The 6,411-nt window shown below is 42.5% G+C and overlaps 1 pseudogene; it reads left to right on the plus strand.

Moving 5' to 3' along the window:
* The first annotated feature begins 535 nt into the window (after window positions 1–535).
* Window positions 536–3,735, plus strand: LOC120111077 (annotated as a pseudogene).
* Window positions 3,736–6,411: the final 2,676 nt, after the last annotated feature.

Raw genomic sequence — 6,411 nt, forward strand, 5'->3', positions numbered from 1 at the left:
TATTTAATGCGTTTGATGTGAATATCAAGTGATAAGGAAAGCCAACGCAACAGGAAGATTAAAAAAAAAAACACCAAAAGTTCATGTAGAACTCTGAATCACTTGTATTTTTAATCAGAATATACCCATGCACATGCTACTCGTGCGAAGAAGGAAACGTAACAGATGATTTCAGGCCAAGAAAAGGTTATGGGGCATATTGAGGTTGGGGTCCTCGAGTCCTCGCTCGATATATATACACATTAGAAAAGAAGAGTTTACAAAAACTTTTTATAAAGAATGCTAGAGCTATATCAATCACGCTCGAGTGCAAAGAGCAAAACCAAGTCTCTTAAAACCTCTTGATAAAAGAATTATTACTAATAAAATTTGAAAAAATTGAGATGACGAAAACACAGCGACGCCAGGGTGAAAGAGACAAATTATTGCTTCTTAACACACACAAGTTTGTAAGTATAATGGAAGTTGCTTCTAAACAAAGTTGCACTAATATACCACACTATACTAGATATTATACTATATAGTACCATACTATGTTACATTATATTATATTAGATATATACTGTATTGTTTCTCTCTCCAAGCCTATGTCTACTAGCTTTTCTTCTCCTCCTCCTCTCTCCACTTGCCCTTAATCCTTAGATGTTTCCATTTATCATTATCACAGTCACACACTCACACCTTCAAATTCCGCCATCTTAAACCAAGTTTTAAGTTCCGACGCCGGCAGCTATCAACCATACTTGCCCTGGAAGACAAGTTTTTGGCCCGGGACTGGATGAGCCCATTCGCGCGCGCGCGAAAGAGGAGAGGGAATGCCCCCTTCGCGTCCCTCCACTCCCCTCCTTCCCCTCCAATCTTTCGACATCGCCAAATTCGCCAACCGCTTCGCCGCCCACCTCCAACTCCTCGCCGCCGCCCTCCACAAAGCCTCCGCCTCCGCCTCCGCCGCCACCGGCCCCACCCCCCTCCTCTGCCGCCTCCGCGCCCTCCACGCCCACATACTTGCGTCCGGCTTCAAGCCCCGTGCTCACATCCTCAACCGCCTCATCGACCTCTACGCCAAGGCCGGCGACCTCCCGTCTGCCCGCCGCCTCTTCGACGCCGCCTCCCCTGCCCCCACCGACGCCGTCGCCGCTACCTCCCTCGTCAACGCCTACGCCGCTTCCGGCCACCTCCCCCTCGCCCGCTGCCTCTTCGACCGCACTCCTCTCCCCGCCCGCGACACTGTCTTCTACAACGCCATGATCTCCGGATACGCCCGCGCCGGCAACGGCCTGCCGGCTCTCCTCGTCTTCTGTGAGATGCTCCAGGATGGCTTCCGGCCGGACGACTACACCTTCACCGGAGTTCTTAGCGCCGCCGCCGCCATCATTGGTCTGGAACCCACCCACTGCGGGCAGCTCCATTGCTCCGTGGTGAAGTCCGGCACGGAGCACGCCATCTCTGTTTCGAATGCCCTCATTGCCCTGTACTTCAAGTGTGATTCCCCTGATACAGCGGTAATTGCTCGGGAGGTGTTTGATAGAATGGTCGAGAGAGATGAGCTCACTTGGACCACAATGGTTGTCGGGTATGTCAGGAGAGGTGATATAACTGAAGCTCGTCAAGTCTTTGATGACATGGAAGGAAGGTTTAATGTCGTTTGGAATGCGATGATTTCGGGGTATGTGCATTGTGGGCTTTTCTTGGAAGCATTGGAGATGTTTAGAAAGATGAAGTCAATTGGCATCCCGCTTGATGAATTCACCTACACGAGTGTGCTCAGTGCTTGTGAGAGCGCCGGGCTTTTCAATCACGGAAAAGCTGTTCATGCTCACATCATTCGTTCAGGGTCTGATCTCAATCCTGTATCAGCATTACCTGTTGAGAATGTATTGGTCACCCTGTACTCGAAGTGTGGAAAGATCGATGTTGCAAAAAGAATTTTTGATGATATTGAAAGAAAAGATCCTGTTTCATGGAACTCCATCTTGACAGGGTATGTAAATTGTGGTCACATTGATGATGCACTTGCAATTTTTAACGTTATGCCTCATAAGCATGAGTTGGCATGGCTGGTGATGATATCAGGTTTTGTACACAATGGGCTTGCCGAGGAAGGGCTGAAGCTATTCAGTCGAATGAGGGCTGAGGGTGCCAAGCCTTGCGACTATACATATGCAAGCACAATTGCTGCATGTGGTGAGCTCGGAGCGTTGAAGCATGGACAGCAACTCCATGCACAGCTCATCCAGTTTGGCTATGAATCAAGCAACTCAGCTGGAAATGCTCTTTTGACAATGTATGCAAAATGTGGGGCTGTGGAGGAAGCACACATCGTGTTCCTTGTGATGCCCAATGTGGACTCTATATCTTGGAATGCAATGATTGCAGCCCTTGGGCATCACGGACATGGGAGAGAGGCAATTGAGCTATTCGACCAGATGATTGGGGGCGGTATATTTCCAGATCACATCACTTTCCTCACGATCCTATCCGCCTGCAACCATGCAGGCTTGGTAGATGAAGGCTTTCGGTACTTTGAATCCATGAAAAATGATTATGGTATTAGCCCAGGGGAAGATCATTATGCTCAGTTGATTGATTTACTAGGTCGGGCTGGACGTATTCGAGAAGCTTGGGATATGATTAAATCAATGCCCTTTGAGCCAGGTCCATCCATTTGGGAGGCTGTTCTATCAGGCTGTAGAATTCATGGGGACATGGATCTTGGAATCCATGCAGCAGAGCAGCTCTTTAAGATGATACCTAAACATGATGGAACATATGTCCTTTTATCCAACATCTATGCTGCCATCGGGCGATGGGAAAATGTTGCAAGGGTTAGGAAATTGATGAAAGATCGTGGGGTTAAGAAGGAACCCGGATGCAGCTGGATTGAAGTTGCAAATAAGGTTCATGTGTTCCTTGTCAATGATGCAAGACACCCTGAGGTGCAGAAGTATACAAATTCCTTGAGATACTTGGAGTCAAGATGAGGAAGCTGGGATATGTCCCTGATACCAAGTTTGTTCTGCATGATGTTGAGTCTGAGAAAAAGGAATATGCATTATCTACTCACAGCGAGAAGTTGGCTGTCGGATATGGGCTTCTAAAATTGCCTGCTGGGGCTACAGTTATTGTTCTTAAGAACTTGAGAATTTGTGGGGATTGCCACACTGCAATCATGTTCATGTCAAAGGCAGTTGGTCGAGAGATCGTTGTCAGAGATGTTAAGCGGTTTCACCATTTTAAGAATGGAGAGTGTTCATGCGGGAATTATTGGTAAAAAACAGTTTAATTTATACGAGTGGCATGTGCTTGAGATGGCGAGCTTCATATATAACACTCATATTCATGCCATCTCTCAAACTGTTGGAATAATTTTTGAATGCATTCCAACTGTGAAGAAGCTCCCAACTAAGGATCAGCTTAGATTTTAAACTTCCAGTTTGGCCTTCTACAGATCTGACAATCCCTCTGTTGCTGCATCAGTAAGTAGGACTTTAGGATATGACAGTTGATTAAATAATAATTTATCAGACACCTGAACCTTTCAGACTTGCCTATTGTTATGCTGACACTGGAAGTTTAATGCAGGTTCATCAATTGCTGAGACCTAGATTAGGACAGAAGAGATTAGTCTTACCAAATGTTTGGAGGCTGTTTGGAGATAGTTCAATGACAGTGATATCTCCTGTGAGTCATAGTAACTTATTTACATTCAGTGTTCACATTATCATTATTGATTCATATGTTTGTCATTCTTTATTCATAAACTTGATATTGCCATGGACCACTGGTTCCATGGGAGTTGCCTTAATACAGTCTATTGCCTTAATTTTTGAAAAGACTTACAATATTAAATATAGGTCGCCATGCCTTCAAGTATCTTTGTGTATTTTATCCTACTAGTGTGTCAAGAAATATGCTAAGAACATAGAGTAATTAATTGTGATGTTGATAGCTGAATGCATATTGGACCCAAAACTTATGAAAATACCTTTATATTTTGCCTTCCCATGCTATTTTGTTGTTTAAAATAATAAACATGTTGTAATATTTGTTTGGCAATTTGGGCTAGATACATAATGCATATCCAAGATTATCCGGTGGACATGACTTGCCAAAACATGTACGTTAGAGATTCAAAACAAGCTAGATCATCGTCATAAAACAACTCAAAATACTTTAATTCAGAGTAAAAGGTTCATACGTTAGTGAGCACTCATGGTACTCTTTATGTGCATAATCTTATGTGCTAATCGATATGTACAGATAATTGGTATGGTACATAATATCATAGTAGGTATTAATTCATAGGATGATATATGCAACTAAGAAAAATATTGATAGTCTTACTCGTTTGTGGAGCAATTGTTTGTCTATGAGGACACTAAAAAAAAAGAAGTGTTTGTTTCTTTGATGATCATCATCCCAAAGTGTTCTAAAAGTAACAAATTACTACTTGTGAGGAGCAAGGGAATCCATGTAGGATGGAATTAGATCAGGCGAACAAGATTGCAAGGAGAAGAAATTGGTCATGTCATGAAATGCAGAAATCTTGCTATAATGCTAGTATAATGAATATAATGATATGATGATAAGAAGAGAAGAGGTGAAAACATTGGTTCAAATTTGTGGACCCATGGCCAGCTTTAAACAAGTAGTGCTTCCATATTAACTCCTCGAGACCACTCTGCTTTATTGTAAATAAAAGAGGTCAGTTGGCTGGGTTGGCTAGGTAGCCTCAATCTGATTTTATGGATCCACTTAAAGTTGGGCCAGGTTCACAGTTTCAAGGTTTAGGGTCTGCAATAGATCCAACTTGGGCCATGTAGAACTTTAGTTCAAGATTAGGCTGAACTGAGTGCCAGCCACCCCTGCTTGCCCATGTCCCATTTAAGCATTGATAAGAAACTATAAAACTATACGATTGGTTCATGATTTAATTTTAAACATATGACCTCCTACATGCAGACAATGTAAAAGTAAGATTTGTGCTGGTCGAGGAATCTATCCCATAGATGTTGTTCTTTAAACATTTGATGCTGCAGTTAGGAGCTTCACACGAAGAAGCCCTCCTATAAAGATAGAATATGGCCTTCAATAACTCTTAAGAAGGCATAGAAGGTGTATCTTCTTCTCTGTATTTGATTTCATCTTTCCTTTGATGCTTGCTAATGGGCCAGTTTTTCCAAATAAGGGATGCTATGTAATGAGTTATAATCTCAGATACCCATCAGACACACGTCATCTGGATGATTTCAGACATGATATTTCTAAATGTGAATCTATAAAATTTCTAATTGTTATGCTCTCATAGATACAGTTCTGTTTTTTCTGGAGAAAATGTTAAGGTGACTGATGAATATATATGCAACAAAGTTTAAAATAGGCTGACTTGATTGACATGTGATGTTCCTCTTTTTAAAAATAAAAATAAAAAAAATGTGAGAAATGATTCTTTCTCAAAGGCTATGGCTCTTCCGAGGGAAACTGAATTGCGAACGATCAAGATTTTAAATATCGGTAGGATGGGGGTACATCGCACAGTCCCGAGTGTTAGGGGCACCATTCTATGTGTCAGGGCGGGATGAGTTTGGAAACAGGCCGGGACGGAACTGGATTTCCACTGTCCTAAGTGTTAGGATGCGGGGCCTCCCATTCCGGATGGCCCTGTCCCATGGTATTTAAAACATTGCAGAAGATAAATGGCTGTTCTTTACAGACTTGGCTGGAAGCCTTGGAGCAGATACACATGAAAGCTGTAACACTGTGACAGTGAGAGTGGTGATGTGCTGCTTCTGAATGGTATTCACTCAGATTTCTCATATGCAATCGCTCACAGGAGAATTCCTGAACAGCCAGAAAGTTGATAACTGCCTTCTTTTCTATATAATCCACCTTGATTTGTATTCAGATGGTTCTGCCTATTTTATGTGATAGGGCTGGTTAATTATTAGCATGCAGTCAATGTGAACAGACCAACTTGCTAGTGCTAAGTTTTATTCTTTGCTTCATTGGGTTCAGAAATAGTTCCAAAGGGTTTAAAACTGCTGTCCTATGTTCTTGCTTGTGAGAGTGGCAGTTCCAGAGGGTATGACCAAAAGTGCTAAATGGAGACTGAAAATATTAGAAGATGGCTGCTGACTTGGCCTTCAAATGAAGCATTCAACTTGATGCTTGGATTTTATGAAGTCTGAAGCACTAGTAGCACTATAATTGTACAGATCTGTGGTTTTTTAACTCAAATTTCTCAGATTTTGATGGTCAACCATGCTGCCTATCTTAATTGTATGGTACGTATTTGGAGCTGGTAAATTTCAATGTGTTCAATTTAGTATGCCTAATGCTAAGCACCATTGACAGAGTAAAGCTGAAGGGTGTGAAATGGATAACGAAGTGTATGTGCCCTCATAAAAGATA

Source organism: Phoenix dactylifera, chromosome 6 (genome assembly GCF_009389715.1).
Source record: "Phoenix dactylifera cultivar Barhee BC4 chromosome 6, palm_55x_up_171113_PBpolish2nd_filt_p, whole genome shotgun sequence".
Lineage (NCBI taxonomy): Eukaryota > Viridiplantae > Streptophyta > Magnoliopsida > Arecales > Arecaceae > Phoenix > Phoenix dactylifera.